Genomic DNA, 24,288 nt, shown 5'->3' on the forward strand with positions numbered 1-24,288 from the left:
AACCCTCCCGCCTACCCCTCTGCGGCTCTTCACTTGGTCATACTGCCACTTCACGTGCTACCAAATCTGAGGATGGCTGCCAGGGGCGGAGCTTAGGGAGAGGGCAGTCATTGGCTGGGGGCAGTATGACCCAGAGACCAGTGATTGGTTACTACTGAGAGAGACAGATCAGAAATTAAACTGATACTGATTTTTTCTATACCGAGGATTCCCGGCCTGACGACGGGGAATATTCATGAGCATGTGAATCCATGCCAGACCCATGCTGGAGAACAGTAACAGGTAAGTAACTTGTTCCTTCTTCGACTCCTTCGACACCCAAGACTGGGTTCAAGAAGTGTATCGAAAATGTCGATCACGGATCCTCACCGAGTTTGTCTCTGGTGTCTCGGTTCTAGTCACCGAACCGACAACTGTGGTTCCTGCCAGTCCATGACCGAGAAGGCCCTTCGTGAGAGGAGAGGTAAACCTCTAAGAAGGCTGTGTCCAAAAAACATAAGAAAGCGACCAATTCGAAAGAATCGGATCGACATAGGCAATCCAAGAGATCTCGATCTAGGAGTAGATCGAGACACTCTTCTTCCTCGTCAAAAAAACTGAAGAGGAGACATAGATCTCCCTCATCGTCGTCATCTTCTGAGTCGACCGAAGAAATTCGATGTCCGACAAAATCGGAGTCCCCCAGAAAATGGGAGGAATTCTGTAAAAAGATGATGGTTTTCGAGAATGCGGCCCGATCCCCTCGAAAGAACCTCGGAAGAGCCATTCCTCTAAGGTCGCTCCATTGGACGACAAAGAGAAGTCGAGAACTACCTTGGTAAAAGCCAGTAGTATCGAAGATACTCGAGTCGACGTCAAGTCGTCGAAGACTCCTCGAGAGTCGAGCACATCTCCGGTGCCTCATAAAAAGCTCAAGTCATCGAAGGCTTTGACGGCTTAATCGACGCCATTGGCGTCGACTGCTTCGGCATCGAAGCCCAGAGCGTCTTCGACACCTGTATCGAAGTCTTCTTCGAAGTCTTCGAAGTTCCCGTCGACAACATCGAAGGATTTTTCTATTCCTTCGAAGGAAATTGTTGAGGAAGAAAGGAGATTTACTCTGTTGCCCAGAACAGACTTTTTTAAAGCTATGTCCTCAATTTATGAGGAATCTGGCTCGGAGGAAGACGAAGTCACTCCCTTTGGAGTTTCGTATGGCACAAGACAAGTTCCTGAGGAACTCGTTGATCAGGAATCTAGAATGAGAGACCTGAGTGATGCTCTACACTCTGCTAGTGGAATTGACACCTCCCCAAAGTTAGAATTTGCCAAACCTGACCCTGCAGAACATGCAGACTCAGGGTACGGAGGTCTTATGAACAGGGTAGTAGAATACATGGGTTGGGGGTAACACTTCACCGTGTTTGAACAGGACGACATGACAGATATAATTGTCAAAGGTCCCCAAAAAGACCCAGTTCTCCCCTTTCATAGGGCTCTTCAGAGAACAGTAGAAAAAAATTGGGAAAATCCTGATTGCATTGCTGCTACAAATAGTAATTTCCCAAAGAAATACAGACCAGCTGGTATGGATCCTGAATATTTAAACAGGCATCCGACTCCAGAAAGTCTGGTTATTCAGGCTGCATCCACAGCAAAACAAACTGCATATCCCACTATCCCTCCGGATTGAGAGGACAAGAAAGTTGATGCCTGGGCTCGTAAAGTTTTCACTTCAGGTAGCATGGCCCTGAAATCGACAAATGTCACCTGTACCCTGGCCAGGTTTACCCATACCCTGTGGGACTGTATTTCGGCGGCGGCTGAGCATATTCCAGAAGGCGAGGAAAGGGAAGGCTTCCTGAATATAGTCAAAGACGGAAAGGAGGCAATGGGGGAATGTCTCCACTCTGGACTGGATACTGCTGATAGCATCAGCAGATCCATGGCTACAAGCACTGTGTTGCGCAGATTTGCGTGGTTGAGGAAGTCGGGGTTTGCACAGGATGTGCAATCCAGACTCCTTAACATGCCCTTTGATGGCTCGAGGCTATTTGGCAGTAAGGCTGACGAAAGCCTAGAAAAACTCCAGACCTCGAAAGTGGCAGCTAAATCTCTTAGTGCCTCCATGCGCCAGCCTCAGAAAACCTATTCACGATCATCTTCCTGGAGAGGTCGTTCTTTTCGCTACTACTCCTCATTTGGTAGAGGAAGAGGACAGGCTTCTCAAAGAGGCAGAAAAAATGTCCCTCGTGGTGGACGAGGAAGAGGTGCGAAATCAGCCTTAGGAGCGGCATCTTTGCCCTCGGCCACTCCTGCAGCCGACTCCAAATCTCTGAGACCTTGCTCCACAAGACACCAGTGGGAGGCAGGATCTCTCAACATCTGAAGGAATGGCGAGGCATTACCTCAGATGTTTGGGCACTGGAAACAGTAGTTCAAGGTTACTGTCTCCCCTTTCTAAAAAGGCCTCAGAATCATCCACCGGGAGCCAACTGTGTAAAAATTCCAGACCCGCTCCTGTTGCAGGAAATTTTAACCCTGCTAGAGAAAGGTGCCATAGAACAGGTACCTGTAGTGGAGAGGAACAGGGGTTGGTACTCCCCATACTTTCTCAGCCCAAAAAAGGACAGAGGATTGAGACCCATCTTGGACTTAAGAAACTTGAACAAGTTCCTCACGAAGGACAAGTTAAAGATGGTGACCCTTTCTCAGATCCTTCAGGCTCTACAACTCCAAGACTGGTTGGTATCATTGGACCAGGATGCTTACTTTCATGTGCCAATCCATCCAGGGCACAGAAAGTACCTGAGGTTCGCGATTGGCAATTCTCATTATCAGTTTTGAGTTCTGCCATTCGGGTTGACCTCCGCCCGAGGGTTTTCACCAAACTAATGGCGGTTGTGGCAGCGAGTCTCAGGAGAGGGGGGATTCACGTCTACCCCTACCTGGACGATTGGTTGATCAGAGCACGTTCTCCAGAACAGACTCAGGAACATCTTTCGATCACCTGCCACTTCCTTCACAAACTGGGCTTCTCCCTCAATTTCAAGAAGTCCCACATGATACCTTCCCAAAAGCTCCAGTTTATCGGAGCAGTCTTGGACACTTCCTTGGGAAAAGCCTCGCCTCCCGAGGTGAGAGCTCTCCACATTCTGCAGATGGTAACAAAGTTCCAGAATGCCCAATGTCTACCGGCCTTCAATTTTCTCAGGTTGCTAGGCCTTATGGCATCCTGCATTTTCCTAGTACCAGAGGCCAGACTGAGAATGAGATCCCTTCAATGGGCACTCAGAACTCAGTGGTCCCAGTTCTCAGGGAATATGTAGGATCTTCTGCAAGTCCCGAGCGCAGTTGCTCAGGATCTACTATGGTGGGCTTGCAACGACAACATTCTCAAGGGAGAATCCTTTTGGCAACCATGGCCGGAGATAACAGTAGTGACGGAGCCTCACTCACGGGGTGGGGAGCACACACCAACGACCTGACAATCGGCGGTCGTTGGTCTCCATCGGAGACAAACTACACATCAACCTATTGGAGCTGAGGGCAATCAGACTAGCGCTGAAGGCCTTTCTGCCATCTGTACAGGGAAAGAATGTTCTGATAATGACGGGCAACCCAGTGGCCATGTACTACCTCAACAAGAGAGGAGGAGTAGGGTCACTACCACTGTGCAGAGAGGCAATGCACCTCTGGTTCTGGGCAATACGAGAAGGAATCTCTCTATCGGCAATTCACCTAGCCGGAGAGCAAAACACGGCGGCAGACGCTCTGAGCAGGCGGAGCACAATCTCCCACGAGTGGGAGCTAGCTCAGGAAGTCCTTCAAGAGATCTTCGCCCTTTGGGGAACCCCTCAAGTCGATCTGTTTGCCACTGTGATCAATCGGAAGTGCGAGCAGTACTGCTCAAGGGAATTTCCTCAAAGAGGAGCTCTGGGAGACGCATTTGTAGTGGAGTGGAAGTTTCCACTGCTGTACGCGTTTCCCCCAGTCCCCGTGATTCCTCAGGTAATCAGGAGGTTGAGAAAGTTCAGGAAAACAATGATCTTAATTGCCCCGGATTGGGCCGGGAGGACGTGGTACCCGGACCTTCAAGACATGTCCATCTGCCCTCCAATACGTCTTCTGCAAAGAAAGGATCTTCTCTCGCAAGAGGAAGGTCGGGTTCTCCATCCAGAGGTCAAGACACTCAACCTTCACGCATGGTTTCTGAGAGGTTGAGATACAAGGATTGGGATCTTCCGGATGACGTAATGGAGATCTTGCTTTCGGCCAGAATGCCAGCAACAAAATCTTTATACCGATGTCGCTGAAACAAGTTCAGTAACTGGTGCAAAGATAAGAATGTGGACCCTTTTCAATGTGGCACCCCAATGGTGCTTTCTTTCCTACTGCATCTAGCCAATCTGGGGCTCCAGATAGGGACAATTAAAGGATACCTTGCTGCGCTGTCCATTTTCAAGCGCACCTCAGAAGAGGTTTCATATTTCAAAATTCCATTGATCATTCAATTCTTAAAGGGGCTTACTAATGTATACCCCCCAGTACCTTTTCATGTCCCAATTTGGGACTTAAATCTAGTACTAAAATTCTTGACTTGTATACCTTTTGAGCCTATGCACTCCTGCCCGTTGAGGCTCTTAACATTAAAAACTGTACTTCTTGTGGCCTTGTCATCAGCCTGCAGGGTTAGCGAACTTCAGGCTCTCTCATGCAAACCGCCATTTACTACTTTTTATAAGGAAGTAGTCCTTAAAGTTAAACCTTCCTTTTTACCAAAGGTAGTTTCAGACTTCCATTTGTCGCAAAAGATATTACCAACTTTTTATCCTCCTCCTCATTTGGGAAAGGAAGAGGAGAGATTGCACAGACTAGATCCCAAGAGGGCTCTTACTTTCTATATCTCAAGAATGGCTAAATTGAGGCAAGATGACCAACTATTTATGGGTTATACTGGTTATAAACTAGGATTATCTGTAACAAAACAGACCATATCCCGCTGGATCATCTTAGCCATGACTGAATGCTACAGGTTAGCAGGAAAAGACCCACCAGATGGGCTTTGTGCCCATTCTACAAGGGGTATGGCTACTTCTACGGCTCTAAACTGGGGAGTCCCGGCAGCAGATATTTGTTCAGCTGCTACTTGGAAAACAATACACACTTTTGTAAAACATTACTGTTTGGATACTGCCTCCTCAAATGAGGGTTTATTTGCCAAGGTAGTTCTGCATTCTGTCCATGAAAACTGAAAACTAATACTCCCACCTCCAAAATTACTACTGCTATGGGAGTCTTTCATAAGATGAAGAATACGTGGGAGGACACAATCCATTCGAAAAACAAGTTACTTACCAACTGTAACGTTCTTTCGACTGGATGTTCCTCCCACGTATTCCTCATCGACCCTCCCATCCTACCCCGCAGTACAGTTTACGTTTTCTTACACTTTCCTCTCACAAAGTGTGCATCAGTCATGGGGCACGCCTGGAGCAACGGGCGCGGCTCAAGCTACTTATACCATCAGTGACGTCGACACGGAGAGCGTCGAGGGACAATCAACGCCACGACCTCGAGCACAGCGCCTTCTGCCGAGAATTGTTTTTTCCGAAGCAGCGAAACTGGAGATAACGAATTACCATAATTTGAGGAATACGTGGGAGGAACATCCAGTCGAAAGTTGGTAAGTGACTTGATCTTCTTAACCTTTTATACACAGTGTACTGGAGTGCTCATGAGACACAGTGTTGGTTTAAATATGTAAGAACATAAATGTCCTAATATTTGACACGGTTTGGTCAAATTAACGATCAATCGTGTATCCTACCTTGTTGGCAGGATTTGTTTTTGTTTATCTTTAGTTTCTTTAGCCCTACCTGCCACCAATTGTTTAGGGCTCCCAATTTTGTGTGTATACATGGGGGCGTAATTTTAGGAGGGGGACAGGGGTGTTTGTCCCCCGCCCCCCCCCCCAACTTTCATGGCACACTGTTTTGTCCACATTCATTTGGATGGGGCACTTTTTCTTTAGATGTCATATCCCCCCCAACTTTTTCAGCAAAGTTACTCCACTGTGTGTATAACATACTCTGCTTAAGTACAAACTAATCTGGTGGCCTTGCTCCGCTAGACACGTATATTTAGTGACCACATTTTATTTTATTTATTTATTGGGTATTTATAATGCGCCTATACAGCAAAATGATCTTTCAAGGCGTATCAAGACAAGGCAGGGGGATATACAGGGAAGAAGAAAAACAAAACAATGTTCCTACTAGGTTGAACCTTAAAATTACTGTGGATTTATTCTCGAATCCGTGCGCTATTCACCAACCTATTAGCAAAATTAGCACAAGTTCAACATCAGCAGCGGGAGTCTCTCAATCTGAGAACCCTCCACATGGGTTCACACTGTAGTGAAAATGAATCAAATATTGCAATACTTTCTCCGCGCTTGATACTAATATTCACAAGCTACTTGTTCACACTATACAAATCAATATGCAGACAGCCCAAAAGATAATACTCCACACTGTGTGTTCAATCTGATGTTATCTTTATGTTGAAATTATATGGTTCGTGAACTTAATCACCAATAGCCGACACGTGTTTCGACCGTTGTGGTCGTTCTCAAGGCTATATTGATACAATTTGCCACATTCAAATGCACATAAACGCTTTGACCTCGCCGTTTTAAACAGAATTATGTATGCACACGATTCACAATAAAAATAAACAAAACATTATATTTCATGTTATCAAAAAAATGTGTTTGAAATAAAAACATACCACACAGGTTGAAGTAGGTTTCGAGAGATGCAAGCATCCATGGAAATTTAGAATAAAGAAAAGAACCAAATGTTTAATTGACAATCTAATACACATTATCATACCTTATGGATAATATGATGAATTAGAAGCTAGATGCATTCAAGATCTGTTTGCAATGTCATGTGACCACGCCAGTTGACCACCCGTTACTCTCTTTCCTTAAATTATCCAAACATTCACCCATGTGAAAAAGTCCTTACTATTCCACCCAATTGTGCTCCCGTAGTCAGGTGTCTAAAAGTATTGAATAAGCTTACCCTTGTCGCGTATTGTTTTCTTGACATCTATATAAATAAATGTGATAATGATGTACAATAATTAAATAGACCATGTGATTACCCAATATGTGAGCGCACTATATGGATAAATGCCCACCCGATAGTACTGCCAGAATAACAAAACAAAATTTGTTGTATCTTCTTCCAAGTCTCTGGGATAGTTTCTAGACTCTGTTGAATGGCAATCACAATATTTACTTGCAACTTTAGATGTGATGGCACTATACACCAGCATTGGACATGATCGGGCATTAAAAGCGTTGGAATTTACTTTTAGGAACTGTTCAGCTTCTTATTGGAAGCATGTTGACATGTTGAAAGAATTCCTGCTATTTGCGCTTAAAAATAATGTATGTTTATTCAATGATCAGTACTTCGTGCAGGAGAGAGGAGTAGCAATGGGCGCCAAATTTGCGCCTTCATTAGCAAATCTCTTCATGGCGCAATATGAAGAGCAACATATGTACAGACAGAATGGCTTCATGAACAATATTATTGGATGGAAGAGATTCATAGACGACATCCTAGTAGTGTGGGAAGGTACACTAAATTATTTTGAAGATTTTGTAAAACATGCTAACATCAATGAATTTGGAATTCAATTTACGGGACATGCCAGTCCATCACAGATTGCTTTTCTAGATCTGCACATATTCATTTCTGATAATCGAATACATACTTCAACTTCTCGTAAACCCACTGAGGTGAATTCAGTTTTGCATTCAGATAGCTGCCATCAGCGAGGCACCATAAATAACATTCCTGCAGGTGAATTTTACAGAGCTCGTAGAAACTGCAGCAGAGATGGTGATTTTGAGCAAGAATGTGTCTTACTCAAGAGAAGGTTCCTTGAAAGGGATTACAGTCATGCATGTGTCAATCAAGCAGCTAACAAATATATGCATACCAAATAAAGAGATCTGGTTTACAACAAGAGGAAGGATAATTTGCAAACACAGCCCATTGCCATTATCACACAATTTACTGGAGACAGTAGGGCATTGTATTGTCTGACAAGTAAGCATTGGGATATCCTCAAACTGGATAAAGATCTGCTACCTTTTCTTACAGACAGGCCCAAATTCATCTTTACTAAGGCACCCACCATCAGGAAGAAATTGTGTCCATCCTTTTTGGATGTTACTCCTAAACCAGAAGGTTCAAGATGGCTTAAGAGTGATGGTGGTTTTCACAAGTGTGGGCATTTCAATCAATGTCAATATGCATGGGACAAATGCAACATTTTCAAGGATCAGTTTGGGAATACAATCAATATAGATGACCATATCGATTGCAAAACATGTTCTGTTGTTTACTTAAATGCGTTTGTGGTAAATATTATGTGTGGCGTACTATCAGGCAGCTAAGGATACGCATCAGAGAACACTTGCTAAGTTTAAGGAACATAGAACCAAAAACACCTTTTGCCATACATTGGCAAACATAACACCAAATGGATAATGTACAGGATGTAAGATTTTTGGGGCTGATGAAAGTCAAAAAGGGAAAGAGGGGTGGGGACACCCAATTGTTACTACGTAGAATGGAAGCCAAAACAATTTGTCTTTTGAGGTCCACGGAACATGGTTTAAATTCAGACCACGAGATGTAGGTTTTTTTGTAAATTTATAAAGAATTTGTGATTTATTTAGGTACACATAATTAGCCAAATGGCCTGTGACATGCCATGTTGATCACCTGTTTAGTGTACAAGGCATAGAAAATTCTTTTTAGTACAACAGGATGCATTCATATAATGGGTTAACAGTATAGTGGCATGCAATATACTAGACCAGTATATGCCTTACAGCGCAGGATCAATTCAATGAAGTCTTTATTTAAATTTATAATTCTAACAATCGTAAAATAGGTAATATAATTTTATCAGCATGTGACATTGACATAGGCAAACTCATGCATATTTGTGTAGGGAGGTTATCCCTAGGAAGATTCTTTAAGGGTACTAGCCTGGACCCAACATGGCAGCCGGCACAAGTGGCGCTGCGTTCGTGGCGTGGTGACGTCGCGCGCAATCATGCGCATGACGTCATCGCGCCGAACGGACGACGCGGCTGCGGATTTGCCGCGAAATATAGCATAACACAATATTGCGTCTAGCGCGAGCAGACACAATCAAGAGGCAGAGGAACGAGGGATTTGAACCCAGGAAAAGGTAGTTCCTAAACAATATAATTCCCACAGTATGGACAAACACAATTTAATAGTTTTACTTATAAGTGTCCTGTCAAACTTTTCCGGTCACGGGGAACTATCCCAGAGACTTAGAAGAAGATACCACGAATTTTGTTTTGTTATTCTGGCATTACTATCAAGTGGGCATTTATCCATATAGTGCGCACACATATTGGGTAATCACATGGTCTATTTAATCATTGTACATCATTATCACATTTATTTATATAGATGTCAAGAAAACAATACGCAACAAGGGTAAGCTTATTCAATACTTTAAGACACCTGACTACAGGAGCACAATTGGGTGGAATAGTAAGGACTTTTTCACATGGGTGAATGTTTGGCTATTTTAAGGAAGGAGAGTAACGGGTGGTCAACTGGTGTGTTCACATGACATTGCAAACAGATCTTGAATGCATCTAGCTTCTAATTCATATTATCCATAAGGTATGATAATGTGTATTAGATTGTCAATTAAACATTTGGTTCTTTTCTTTATTCTAAATTTCCATGGATGCTTGCATCTCTCGAAACCTACTTCAACCTGTGTGGTATGTTTTTATACCAAACACATTTTTTTGATAACATGAAATATGATGTTTTTATTTTTATTGTGAATCGTGTGCATACATAATTCTGTTTAAAACGGCTATGTCAATGCGTTTATGTGCATTTGAATGTGGCGAATTGTATCAATATAGCCTTGAGAACGACCACAACAGTCGAAACACGTGTCGGCTATTGGTGATTAAGTTCACGAACCATATAATTTCAACATAAAGATAACATCAGATTGAACATACAGTGTGGACTATTATCTTTTGCGCTGTCTGCATATTTGTATAGTGTGAACAAGTAGCTTGTGAATATTAGTATCAAGCGCAGAGAAAGTATTGGAATATTTGATTCATTTTCCTACTAGGTTGTGAGACAATTCAGAGCATGCAAGTGCAGTAACAGAAATTAGGTGGTTGGGGGAGGAGGGGGAAGTGCAGGACGGGGAGGAAGGTGTAATGCTCAGGCCGGAGGAAGGAGAAAGCTACATTAAATGCAAGTGAAGCAGGTTCAAACCCAGCAAACGCTGGAAATTAAAAACGACATTGGAGTGGGTGCACAATTTGGGAAAGCCTCACCCTATTGCGCAGTGGGCTCCATCGAGTGTGCAGGTACAAGTAGGTAAAATGCAACAATGGAAAGCCTCACCCAGTGTTGCAGGGGGCTACATCAAGTATGTAGGTAAAGTGCAGCAATTGGCATGCTGCAAGCATCAGTGGTAACAGGTAGGTCAATAAAGGTACAGCTCTGGGCTGCAAGTGTCAATCCATTGGTCACAGGTAGGTCAAATATGAAGTATAGCGCACGGCTGCAAATTTCAATCCAGTGTTTAAGGTACGTAAGGTATAAGAGCAGCAGGTACAGAAAGGAAAGCCAAGTATCATCATGAGTGTGCACGTTGGAAAGGAAACCTCGCCTCGTGGGGGGGGGGGGGGTTGGTATTCCAGAGAAATGGGTGCAAACAATGAACAAGTGGGTACACAGTCCAGAAGAGCTTTACTATGTGGTGCAAGGGGGGGGGGGCGGGAGGATGCGAGCGGTGACAAGAGCCAGTGTGCTAAGGATAGAAGATGCTCCATGGTAAGAGTAGGAGATGAGGGGGTGTTGGGTAAGAATTTGTAGAATCCAACTGGTGTGGGACTTTACAAGACTTATCTCGTGGTATTAGGTAACCCACCTTTTAATATATGCCTGTACTACACAAGTTGGTAGAGTGACTGGGCAGCCAGGCTTATTTTAAGAGGGGTAATGTGAGCTGTATAGCTGTAAAATGAAATTCGTAAATACAGGTATCCAAGTAAACTCTTATACACTTGAAGTTATAGTATACATATGTATTTACATATACCAAGGATAATTGGACAATCTTTAAAAAGCAGTAACTAATAGTGACATTAAATCAAAAGTTAGGATTCAGTTCAACAAGAGCAATAAAGTAGGTGAGTAAACTTTTCTTATGCTGAACATGTTCTAGCACACTGATTGATGTCATTTGATGTCAGTATTGGCACTTAATTGTGATCATTACGATATTGAGTTTCAAGGAGGGAAAAGTTAGTCAGGTCAGAACATACTTCATAAGTAGTAAAACAGTTAGATTCTCCCAGAGAGATGTAGGCAGTCTTTTATCCGAGCAATAAGTGTTCAGCAATTAAAATCTGTGAGGGACCAAGCACTACGAAAGCCAATAGGTTCAGAAGAGGAGCATTTAGGGAGCCAGGATAGTCAAAGTCAATGGGCCAGTTCAAAGTTCTGATGCACTCTTAGAAAATGTTTTAAAATAGACAGTAGTTCAGTAGAGCCATCACAGAAGCTCAGGAGGAGCCACCTTGAAGAAGCACAAGCTGGGAGGCCAGTTCAGGTGAGTCGAGGTTAACTCAAAAGGGTTTAAAATAGTACTCCCCAAGCTAGGATGCACTACAAATGTCAAAAGGTAGATGTACCTGAAGCCCCACAGTACTTGAGAATTGAATAATTGGTTCCAGCTGGATGCCTTCCTGTTGCAGTGTAGCAGACCCTTGTTCCTGGTCTTTGGTCGTGGTGACGAAAGGGAGGATATCTGACGGGCTACTGCGGCAGCACTCTATTCTCCTGGATCCAGCAGCCTTTTGTGGTTTTGGTGACTTTTTGTCGCGCCAAAGAACGATAAACAGCTCAGGTTGAAAGTTACTTGATCCCTTGGCCCAGGACTAGGGGACTATGATTTCCTGCTTCTGTAGGGTCCTCTGGATCCCCACAAAGTTTTGGCCGGATCGCACTTCCGTAGACAGTGCACTCGATGATGGTCAAAGGTCTGTAGACAGTGGGACTCTGCAGCTTTGTAAAGTCACACAAGTTGGGGGTTGCGCCAAAATGAAGCCTGTTTCGAGGCTAGTTGGTCCCTCCAGCCCAAGGGAGGAAGTCGACCCTTGCCGGTGTTCCCAGTTGAAACAAAAACAGAGTCAGCACAGCTGCAGGGCTTCACCGGACACTTTGTGGTCCAAGAGGGTGCTGCTGGCTTCTCTTCACATCTCCTTAGTGGGATGTTGTCCTCCAATGGTCGACTCTGCATCTAGTCCCAAAAACCTCACCTTTTTAAGCAAGTTCCAATTCATTCACAACCATAGGGCTGTCAATCACCCAGGGGGGTGGCTGTCCTCTCAGACGGCCGGCCGGCCTTCAGAACTGGTTTCACTCAGGCACACTTAGAGACAAAGGACAGGGAAGTGTTGGGACCCTCACTCACTCCCTGCCTTTCCAGACACACTGGAGCCTGGCTGGGCTTCAGGGCTGAAGCCCGCCAAAAGGCAAAATGCACAAAGGACTCAAACCTGGTTTAAACAACAGAATTCCAGAAGGAACTAATTGACAAGAAATGGCGAAAAAAGAAGACTGGGGCCATTTTGGGAAAATGGTCACCCTTGGGTGCTGTACTGCCGCTGAGAAATCAGCCTGCAGATACATAGCACAAAGGTATTAAAAAAAGAAACCACTGCCACCAACCATTCAAGTTAGTGTGACAAAAGGTAACATGAGAATTGGGATAAGGAGTTACTATGTAACCCCCCAGCACTCTACATAGGGTGGTGTGTGCTGGACCCACAAAAGAAAAGGTACGTAAGACAAAAGTCATTTTACTATTTTTCGGAACAATAGTTCAGCCAAGAGAATGTATTTAAACATTAAGAGAAGTCCAAGGAACTTCAGTAGCACTGCACAAAAGGTGCTGTGCGTCACTATGGGTTGTGCAGGATCCGTGAGCAACGTGCAGGCAGGGGCATACTGAGGGGGGCACGAGGGAAGGGCACAGACAGACATACTGGGGAGGCCATGGTGGAGGGCTGTAGACGGGGAACTCACTGGAGGCACAGGTAGACTTCCAGAGACAGACGCTTGGTGGGAGGGGCACGTGCAGGGAACACACTAGGAGTATGCCTGTACACGGACACACATCCATAGATGGATGCCACGGGTGGCGCACAGACAGGGAACTCACTAGAGGCAACGTCGGCATCCACAGAAGGACGCCGCGAGGGACGGGCAGAGAAAAGACAATGAGGTGTACAGACAGACATACTGGGGAGGGGGTGCCATGGGGCAGGACTAGACAAGGCACTCGAAATAGTCGGACATCCAGAGAAGGACGCTGTGGTGGCTGGGCACAGACAGGAAAGTGAAGTGTGTATAGGCAGACATCTCGAGAAGGTGTCCACTTATAACCGAGGGGCACACGCAGGAAACAGATGGTCAATGCCAGACACCCTGAGAGGCCATGGCCGAGGGGCAGGGCAGGTAAGGAGCTCAGGATCTGCACAGTCACATCTTAGAAAGGAGGCCATGGCAGACGTTCACAAGCATCCTGAGAAGGACTCCCATGGGGGGAGGGGCAAAGGTGGAGGCACCCTGTGAGTATGGGGGAAGGGCCTGCGAGCATGGGGGTACCAGATAGAGGATGTTTGGAAGCCTGGAGCCGAGAACAGACAGTGGAATCCTGGCTTTATGGGGGAGTGGCACAGCTGAAGGCATTTTGGAATGATGGGTGAGTGACACTCCTAGAGACATTCTGGGAGAATGGGGAAGTGATACAAAGGTATAACAGGAGCATGGGGAAGGGGACAGGTAGAGGCAACCTAGACGGGGCTTTAAGTGGGCTGGGGCTTTAGGGGGCCGAGCCCTGGCAGGCTCAGAAATATTTCTGAGGCGGGGTCCCTGCCAGTGCTCATTAATGTCCCCTGGAAGCCCCGGCCGCTAGAGAACCTTTTTTCTAAAGCCTGAAGCCCGAGCTCATGTGCGAGAGCGTCATGCTTCAGAAAAAATGCCTTTAATCTATAATGGTGGTGCTGGCAACTGCAAGGCACCCCTTCAATCAAGAGTGGCCCGTGGGCCGCTGCCACCATTACCAGAGAAAAGGTGTGGCCGCTGGAAGCAGAGACCTTTTTGTTCTAAAGACTGAAGCTACCGCTCATTCGAATGGAGCTTCAGGCTTTGGGAAGAGGGGCCTCTGCTTCCAGCGGCCTCACCATTGATATATATGATATATGATATGATATGATATGATGGGTTATTTATGATGAGCTTAATACCCAGAGGTTTCTGGGCGCGGACCCGGGGTTCAAACCTGTAGTGCTCTGTGTCGTCTTGCTTCCAAGGCAAGCACGTTGCCTCTGAGCTATCCTCCCGAGACAAAAGGCATGATGCCTGACGAGGGGCAGCGCCACCATTAAGGCTGAAAAGACGAAGAGCTGGCCCCTGCCATGAAAGCCGTTGGTAAAGAAATGCAGACATCCGGACCCTCTCCCCAGAGGGGAGAGGATGAGGATCTCTACAAAGGGCTGCCTGGCAGGGGTGCCTGTAGCCCATTAAGCTGGGGCTCGTCAAGGGGGAGTGGCCTAACAAGCCAGCAGGCGACCCCCGTCATTAGGCTGACACTAGGAGAATATCCACTTATCCTCGGCGGAAGTTAAGTGGATTGAGAAGTGGTTTGCAGTGGCAGTTAAGTTTTTCTATTCTGCCTATTCCCTGGAGGTGGAGTTATCTGCTGTGTATCCCCCTACAAGCATTTAAAAGTTCATTTTGCCACCATGGCGCTGCAGGTGAGTTGAGCCCTCCTGGCCCTGTTTTTAACTTTATTTCTAGTGCCAGGTTCCCCAACCCCCTGATTGCGCCCTCAATGCCTTCCCCGATCCCACTTCCCGTTCTTCACCTCCAACCCACCTCCCTGCCCAGATTGGTCCTCCTAGCATGCTCGCCTAGCCTCGTGCCTCAGCGTTCATCCCTGCACGCCATTCGCCACGAGGAGCTGCAGGTGAGGTAATTAAACTAAAAAGGCTCCTGGGCCTCCGTTTGAGCCCATCTCCCTGTCTGATGCCGCCACACAACGGCCTTTGCAGCCCCTTTCTCCCCTGCTCTTCCGTCTTCCCTGCCTCCCTCTTCCCACCTCCCAGCCCGCCCATGGACTGTAATTGGCCAGTCCACTCCTCTTAAGTGACCTTCCCAGGGCAACCCTCTGCCCGGCAGCCCCTTCGACGAAGGGCCCCAACGCAAAGGTAGGCTCCAACAGAGGCGGCACCAGAAAGTGTCAGCAGGTGTCCGGAAGGGAACCCAGTGAAGCCAGCAGTCAACAGACACCAACAAAAACTATAAGTGTGGCATGGGTGGGGTGTAGAGCAATTACTCTACTCCAGAAAGCCCCTGCCACTCTACCTTCCTTTCCATAGCATAGACTGCCATAGACTTGCACCATGCATACTTTATTTCTAGTGCCAGGTTCCTCAACCCCCTGATTGCGCCCTCAATGCCTTCCCCGATCCCACTTCCCGTTCTCCACCTCCAACCCGCCTCCCATCCCGCCCCCCTGCCCGGATTGGTGGTCCTAGCATGCTCGCCTGGCCTCGTGCCTCTGCGTTCTTCCATGCATAACATTTGCCACCGTGACTCTGCAGGTGAGTTGAGCAATCCTGAGCCCTGTTTTTAACTTTATTTCTAGTGCCATTTTGTTTGTGGCTTTGGCATTGCGTGTGTGTTGTCATGGCCGTGCTGTTGTGTTTGGTTTAGGGATGTGTGTAGGTGGGTCTGATGGGCCATGTATTTCCTCCCATCTACTTCCCATTTGAAGTTCAACTGTGTACTTGTGACAACAGGTGTGTGTGTTGATTTCTGTATAGCACAAAGGGTTACTCAACATCATCGTCCGATGATGAGACTCCCGTCTCCGCATGGCCAACCCCTTCAATTGCCTCCATATCCATGACGGAGCTGCACATCTCCTCCCACCTTGCCAACTTCATGGGTGAGGCAGGTCTGCCACCTGTGGCCTGCCCCTGGCTGCGGTTGGCGGACAGGATGTTTCTCACTCGCAGCCGCCGGTCATCCCATCTCTTCCTACAGTCCTTCACGCAGCGTGTGGTTGTCTCCACGGTAGAAACTTTCCTAACCACCTCCTCCCATGTGTTTTTTTTCCCTGATTTGTACTGCACAGTGCAGGTCAGCGCAAAACACTACGTCGGAATGCTCGACGAGTGTATCTGCTAGCATGTTCATTTCATAATTACTGAACCTGGGTTTTCGCAGGCGAGGGGTACCTTTTCTGGTTGCTTGGACATGATGTGGCAGGCAGGGTAGTGTGTTCTCTGGAACAGGTCCTGTCTGTAGTGGATGGCAATGGATTGTATTTTCAAAGATGGCCAGCAGCGCATTTCCCGTTCCGGCACGATGACGTTGCTTCCGGTGGCTGTAATACCGGTACCGGTATTAGTGATGCCGGTGTGAACAGTGCCGTTAGCGGATTCTGCGATGCCGGTGGAGGTCTCTGCGCATTCAATAATGCCGCTATTGGGGGCGGTATGGACCTTACAGGCAAGCCGGTATGCACGTGCATGGGGACTCCTGATCTCCTGTTCATTATGGGCGCAGTGCAACACGGACACGCTAGTAGTGGCATGCTGGTAATTGCTGTTTCTCACTGCCAGACTCGTAATGAGGCCCCATGTCTCTGCCATGGTTTTTCCGGCCAATGATTTTAACATGGTTTTAGGGAGAATTCTCAGAAATGTGCTAATTCCTCTCTACCAGAGAGACCCCCAGCACCTTTGCTAGATTTTGAGGACTTTCATTTTTTTACCTGGAGAGAGTGAGACCCTTTTTTCCCACTCTATCATGTATTTTTTTCTATGATTTGAACACTGTTTCTTTTGGTTGTAGAGTCTGACAAACTCCACAGGCATCATCTTTTACATTGTACCACACAGCACCTTCAGTGCAGTGGCACAGGGAAATCTTTCAGATTTCTCAAAGGTTTAAATACCTTTCTCTTGGATAACTACTGTTTCCAAGACCAGTAAAGTGAAATTGACTTTACTTGCATTTTAACTTTTTAGAACCAGCACACACTATCTTACAATGGGGTGCTGGAAGGGTTACTTAGTATCCCCTTTGTCTAGTTTCTCATGTAACATTTTTATGTTACCCTTTCCTCAATGAATGGCTGGTGGCAGTGATTTACTTTTAACTACTGTGGTGTGCTTTTACCGCAGACTGCTTTCGTAGCTGCAGCAAAGCACTCAAGTGTGCCATTTTTGTTAAAATGGCCCCAGTCTTCTTTTTTTGCCATTTCTTTGTGGAAAGGTCCTTCTTGATATTTACTGTGCATGCCAAACCAGGTTTGGCCCCTTTGTTCGGTTGGTCTTTGGCGGGGTTCACGAGTGAAGCCCGCCTCTGGCTCCACTATGTCTGGCAGGGGCAGGAAGTGAGGGAGGTGCCCGAAACCCCTGTCCTTAGTCTCCTAGGAGACAGGAATGCACCCTTAGGTGATTGGCCGGCTGGCTGTCCGGCAAGGACAGCCACCATGCTGGGTGACTGGCAGCTAATCTGGAATTAATGGGAGAAACCTGCATAAAAGGCGAGGCTTTTTGGCTTGGAAGGCAGAGTCGACCACTGGACGAAGCAATCTGAAGAAGAACTTGGAAGGGACAACTGCTGCAACTCCTGGACCGTTAGTTTGCTCGGTGAAGCCCTCCTGCTGTGCTGAAGCTCTGAATTCGCCTCGACTAGAGAAGCCCTGCAAGGACGACTTCTCCCCTTGAGTTGGTGGGACTAATCAACTCCAAAGTAAGCCTGTCTGGACATCCTCTCAAAGCTGGTTGTATTTCCACTGCTGCTGCTGGAACCGAAGAGCCAGGGAGAGGTACACCAGATCGTGTGCATTGCTTTTAAGTAGGCCAAGAGTTCCAGGAAGGTCCTCCGTACTCCCAGGAAGCAGGACTGACCGAGCCTGAGCTACCTCAAAAGAGTGCTGGACCCCAGATGCAAGGAAAGCCCATCTCGACAGCCAGGAACTGCAGTGATGTTGTTTGCTGAGACGCAAGGAGCTGAAACCATGAACTGCTACTGACTAGAAGTTGGCCCTTTTCTGTCGCCGACTGTCTTGTTGCAGTGTAGGAGTCCTCTAGACGTCCTCCCTCAATCGCAGTGTTGCTATTTGCGGTCGACGCGAGGAGCTGAAACACTGAAGTGCCACTTGTTAGGAGATTGCCGGTTGCGGTCGGTGACCGTCCCATTCCAGTGCAGAAGTCCTCCCTCTTGTCCCCACGACTGAGGCACAGGAAAACCAGGTTATGCAGAGCTCCACAGGAACTTGATCCCATCTGCTGCACTTTTCTTCAACCTAAAGGTACTGTACAGTCTAAGAGAAATTACCTCTTGTTGTGTAACTACACCTGTTCTCTGTTGGTGAGACTTGTCGTGGTTGCTCTGTAGAGTTGTTGACAGCTTCTTTACTTCACAAGCCTAAACAGCTTGTGGCCCTACTTCTTCGATTCCACAAAATTTTTCCAACATTGTGCAAGACTTTTACCTACCTCTGAGAAGTGCTTCAGTTTCACCTACACTTTTGTCCAAATAGACTTTGGCTTAGCCTGGCTCCCTGAATGACTCTTCTTCCCTCTGTTTGTGTTTGGTCTTCCTTCCAGGAAAGGGTTAACTAACTTTGCATTGGGGGGGTTTACAAAAGTACTTACCTGCTTTGAGAAATATTTGTGAGATCTCTTGTTGTCATTATAACCTTTCTTTTTGACAAACTCTTAAATCTGAAATGCAACAGTGATATATTAATGTCCCCAGCAACTATTGAAGTCACCTGAGGGTGTAGGTAGTGCCTGTGGGCCATCCCAAAAGGGTACTTAATGATTTAGAAATATTAAGAGTGTGTATTTTTGAAGTGTATTTGAGTGCTACTGTTATATTGCCCTCTTCTGAAGAAGGCTTATTCTAACTGAATGATAAATAAATTAATAATTGTTTATTCAAGAAACTTTTTGTGTAAGTGTGAATACTTGTCACTGTGAATCTCTGTGCAACTCCCCTACAGCTCACATTGACCCCTCTTGAGATAAGCCTGGCTGCTCAATACGCTACCAACCTGTGTAGTACAACCTTATGTAGATGATTAAACATCACAAACTTTGTGGTAAAAGCACTGGGCAAATGTATATAGCGATTACAGCGTATGTACTATCTTAATACAGACTAGAATGAAACTCATATAAAAACAATACGAGCAACTATGCTCTACCAAGGTGAATTGCTACGCTCTGCTGCGCTAGGCGAAGCGGGAAAGCGGTACTTTCCTCAAGGTACTTCGCTCCGGGTGCGCGTGCGAGGTGTGCGGGCGAGCACGCTTTTGAGCGTGGAGGTACAAATCCAGCCCTCCTGTGGGCATTACAAAAGACTTTGAAAAAGTTTGCACTACAAACAAAACAAACAGAAAATTATCAGTCCTTAGTTTGCTAAATATAGCGACGTAGTTGCGTGAGCTGGAGTGGACAAACTTCAATACCTTCAGTCACTTCAGTCACAGCGTCGGACAGGATCCAGAAAGCACAGCGGGCAAAGCGGTACTTTCCTCAAGGTACTTTGCTCAGGGTGCGCGCGTGCAGGTGCGCCGGCGAGCACGCTTTTGAGCGTGAAGGTACAAGTCCTGCCCTCCTGTGGGCGTTACAAAAGGCTTTGAAAAGGTTTGCACTTCAGTCACAGCGTCGCAGCGTCGGACAGGCTCCAGAAAGCACAGCGGGCAAAGAGGTACTTTCCTCAAGGTACTTCACTCAGGGTGCGCGCATGTAGTACAAGCTTATACCAAAGGTTGGGTTCCTATTGCCAGGTCGTCAGGGTGGTTGTTGTAGTGCACCCAAAGGGTACTGCATACGATCTTGCCTAACACGCCTCACAAAGGAACTACAAGGCATCCAAAATACTGCAGCAAGAATTCGTCCCTAGACTAAATAGAACAGACCACATCACATCAGCCCTGAGAAATCTGCACTGGCTACCAGTAAAGAAATGCATCCGCTTTAAAGCCCTCTGCATCGCCCACAAATCACTACACGGACAATGAGCTGAATTTCTCCAAGCAAAATCAACCGTTATCTACCAGAAAGAAACTCAAGATCAAGGAACGACGTCCAAATAGAAACTAAACACTACATGAAAAGGAAATTTGGAGAACGGCATTCTCCTATTTGAACTCTCTACCGAAGAAAATAAGAACGACGGAAGACCACCTAACTTTCAGAAAACAACTGAAAACCAGGATATTCTCTGGCACAAAGCAAACCCGGGATAATACGGATTAAACAACCAACAATAAAACCACCACATACACAGAGCCTAACAGAAACTAACCACCCCCTCCTCTTTTCCACACCCTCCTCTCATACTACACACTCCCAAAAAGTACCAGCAAAACGCACCATAAATCTCACAAACCACACCACAAAACCAAATAGTTGCAAACCACCCTGATACTGGACAGCTACCCCTTCAAACACAAGCCCAGTGCGCACAACAAAGCACACACAGAAAGCTCACACGCACAGACGCCAGTTTCTCCTGGTTCTGCAAGCATCAACAGAAGAGCACAACCGCTATTCTGTCCCTCTTCCCCCTCTACCCAACCCCAACCACTTTTCTTACAGAGCCACGTGAGCGCCTTGAGACATACCAAATGGCAGCGGTACGCCATATAAATCATAACATAAATGGTACTCGGAAAAGCATTGTAAGAAAAAATAAAGGCACCCAGCTGTACACTAGGGAAAAAGTTCACAAATCGGTACACTGCCCTGAGCCTGTTATGTGCACATCACAAAAGTAACTGGGGTGCTACTTGGAGAAAAGAAAAGGGTACACAGTGTCTCTGTAGCACTTCACTGAAAGTGGCCTCTGCTACAGTGTAAAACCAGAAAAAGAAAAATAATCTAATCCCCCCCCCCCCACTGGTAGATATAAGGACTGACAAGTACACCCTAAGCGAAATTAGTGAAGCAGGTAAGCTTAAATGTTCTCCCTCACCCCAAAATCAGTTATGATGCAGACAGAAAGCAGATATGCTGGGGCACTCCATTGAAGTCAATGAAGAAATATTCCAAAAGAAAAACTTTCCGAACAGGCACACGTTGCTGTGTCTGGACCTTTTTCTGTTCCTTCCTTATGTCTTTCTGCCCCTTATCCTCTTACATGACTCCCCTCTGGACTCTGCGTTTCATGTTCTGCTTCTCACCATACATTGACTGCATGTGTGATGTTCCCTGCCGTGGGTCTATTTTACCGGTCTGCCACTGCCAACACTTCCCTCCGGTGTGCAGGCTTGGCACATGTGTAATACTGGGACTGGTCTCTTGCCCTCGTTTATCGTGCTGGCTCCATAAGGTCGATCCTGCGCCTCGGCGCTTTTCTTTCTGTAGAAAACACTGCTAGTCTGCTTCTCTTGCTCAGAAATGTTCAGCCTTCTCCATCTACCAGAGATCTCGACCTGTGTGCTCTTATTTCTTTATCTCCTGCGCTGACTTGGGTGTCTGTTCCATGGCAATGAAAAAAAACACTGTAGTTAATGGTTCACGGTCTCTAAGGACACTTCACAATATAGACTATGGTAATATCAGTACTAAGCACATCATTGAGGGTACTATTGGATTAACAAGAATGTGAACAGCAGTTCTGTAAGCAGAATGAATTTGGGCACATTGTGGTGTTATATATTTTCGTACCTGTTTGAGTTCTTCTCTGTTGTGCAGCTCTTTTCACGTATGAGGGAGAGTAATGCAAGTGCTGGACATAGATGAATAATACGACTTGTCAGTATTGTACTTTTTTCCAGATCTTGAAGAGGTGAGGATGTGTGCTGTGGTGTGAGAGCTGCAGTGATGCAGATGCTTTACATCTGGGTTCTACAACTTTTGGCTCTCCGGGTGTTCCGGCCTTTAACCCTTATCAGCACCATCCAAAATAATCATTCAATGATGGGGAATGATAGTAGTGGTAGTCCAGAACACCTGGAGAGCTGCAGGTTGAAGATCCCTGTTTTACATGGATCAGTGATGTCATGTGGAATGTTGTGAGATTGGAGCCTGACTGAATGTTCTGATTGTGTCAGTTGGTGCTGGTGGATGGCAGCCTCAAATGTTCACAGGTAAGCATAATTTCTTCTTTCTTGTTATTTCAAGGAGTTACAGGAAACTGGTACATGCGAGGAGTCCCAAGCAGAGTTACCCACACTGCCATCAAGCTCAAACACCAACTGATTCATCCCGAGCTTAGGTTTCTCTCACAATATGTGACCACATCCACCCGTATATTTAGTACATTTAATGTGTAAAGAGTATGGTACAATTAAAGAACCTACTAGATTCATTTATTTTGCTGTACCAGGTGCGATTTTATGATTCATTTTTTGTTAGTACTTTACTGGTATTTAGCTCATGCCTAAATGTCACAGTGGTGCCAGACAACAAGGGACTTTGGTCATAAGAAGGTAAAAGGATTTGCCTAGAATCATGCTCTGTGGTCAAGTGCGAGAGCCAGAACTAGAAGCAGGACACATTTGTTTGGTGCTTTGTGCCAGTAGGCCGAACCATAAAGTCTACATTGGAGCACAGAATAAAGCACATTGGCTATAATCAAACATCAAATGTTCACTGCAACGAATTATCAGAAACTGTGTTGGTTCTAAGATAAAGCAACAGTGGTCTATTAATTCTACTTTGTTTCTTGTGTTTGTTATGGAAGCCATTTTCTAAAGGCTACTTGTGTCAGGTAAGTGAGCCTGGGTGCAGGAAGGTGGGATTTCCCCAGTGTTGCTCAGTAAGGTCAAGTATGGGAGTCCGGTTTCAAACCAGGTAATCTGAAACCATAACCACCATCTTAGTCGCAAGACTACCTCCCTTCCCAAGAAGTAGAGGCTTGTAGGTCTCTAGAGAAAATGCTACACTTCTCAACAGGCCAATACCTCTGAAAAGCTGGTTGACTCACGCAAGTCACACATTTATTACTGGAAAGTGCCTGAAGGTGACCTACGCTTGATGGCCTTTTCTTGTGCCCCAGTGGCCTATACCAATGAGTAAAGAAATTCTGCGATTGGCAATGCAACACTTCTGAAAACAGAAGTTATTTATAAATGCTGCTGTATGGTAATGTGATTTTATTGGCAGCATGCGCCAGCAAGCTGTTTGACATGAATACACCATGCACACCAAGGGGTATTGTTTTCTCAGTGGAATACACACAACTGCACTGCTTCGTGCAGGATGCAACTCTGCTTTAAATCGTAATGTATCTATTTTTAATATTATGCTAGGTCAGGGTCTTGTATGGTGACCTTCCTGGTTTTTAAATCATTCTGGCCATTTCTAATTGTTCACATTTTTGGCAAATAAGAGAACTAAAGTGTATAGCAAGATTAAGTGTTTGTTCCAGGGCACAACATCTAAACAAGTGGGGAGCCATGATTAGGACTAAGATCACATGTGACCATAGTCAACCACTTAGTCACAAAAGAAATTCTATAAGTAATTTCGGCCGCCCCTCCACCACACACAGGAAAAGAATGTTGGTTTCAGCTGTTACTTCTTCCCTCCTTTACCTCTTTTTGTTATCTTTTTTGACGCCACTGTAATCACTGCCATTAATCCAAAACTATTGACATGGAAAGTTAAGATGGGATGGATGTGGCGACGGGAGGGGGTGTTGGGATTTTATCCAGCAGCTACCTGTGGTTCAATTACTAGAAATAAATCTCTAAAGCAGTCCTATTCACCCGTGAATCATTAAACATAACCACTCGCATTTAAACGTGAAAAATACTACAGCCCAAAAATAAATGCTCCATCAATCCTACAACAATCAGTTAATAAATCAGTCAAGTCCTCCAAGTGTGAGTCCCTCATTACCAATCGGAAAGAATACAAGCGTGCCTACTTCTTAGGCTAAATTGAGGCAAACACAAATCAATATGTGCAAAACAGCCCAACATGTCATGTTTCTGTTCCCGTAGAATACATGCCGCACATTCATCGGGGGCTATTCGCAATGTCTTCAAAACTGTATTCTGGTCATGGGTAACCCGTGGACTTTGATTACAACTGAAACAAAATTGGATGTGAGATCCTCTTTAGTCTGCGAACTGAGGATAAGACATTTT

At 45.8% G+C, this 24,288-nt stretch overlaps 1 protein-coding gene across 3 annotated transcripts in view; it reads left to right on the forward strand.

Moving 5' to 3' along the window:
• CXXC1 (CXXC finger protein 1) overlaps window positions 1-24,288 on the forward strand; it is a 799,643-nt gene that overhangs the window by 275,042 nt on the left and 500,313 nt on the right. The gene's annotated exons all lie outside the window — the stretch shown is intronic.

Source organism: Ambystoma mexicanum, chromosome 2q (assembly GCF_040938575.1).
Source record: "Ambystoma mexicanum isolate Mex_15411 chromosome 2q, UKY_AmexF1_1, whole genome shotgun sequence".
Classification (NCBI taxonomy): domain Eukaryota; kingdom Metazoa; phylum Chordata; class Amphibia; order Caudata; family Ambystomatidae; genus Ambystoma; species Ambystoma mexicanum.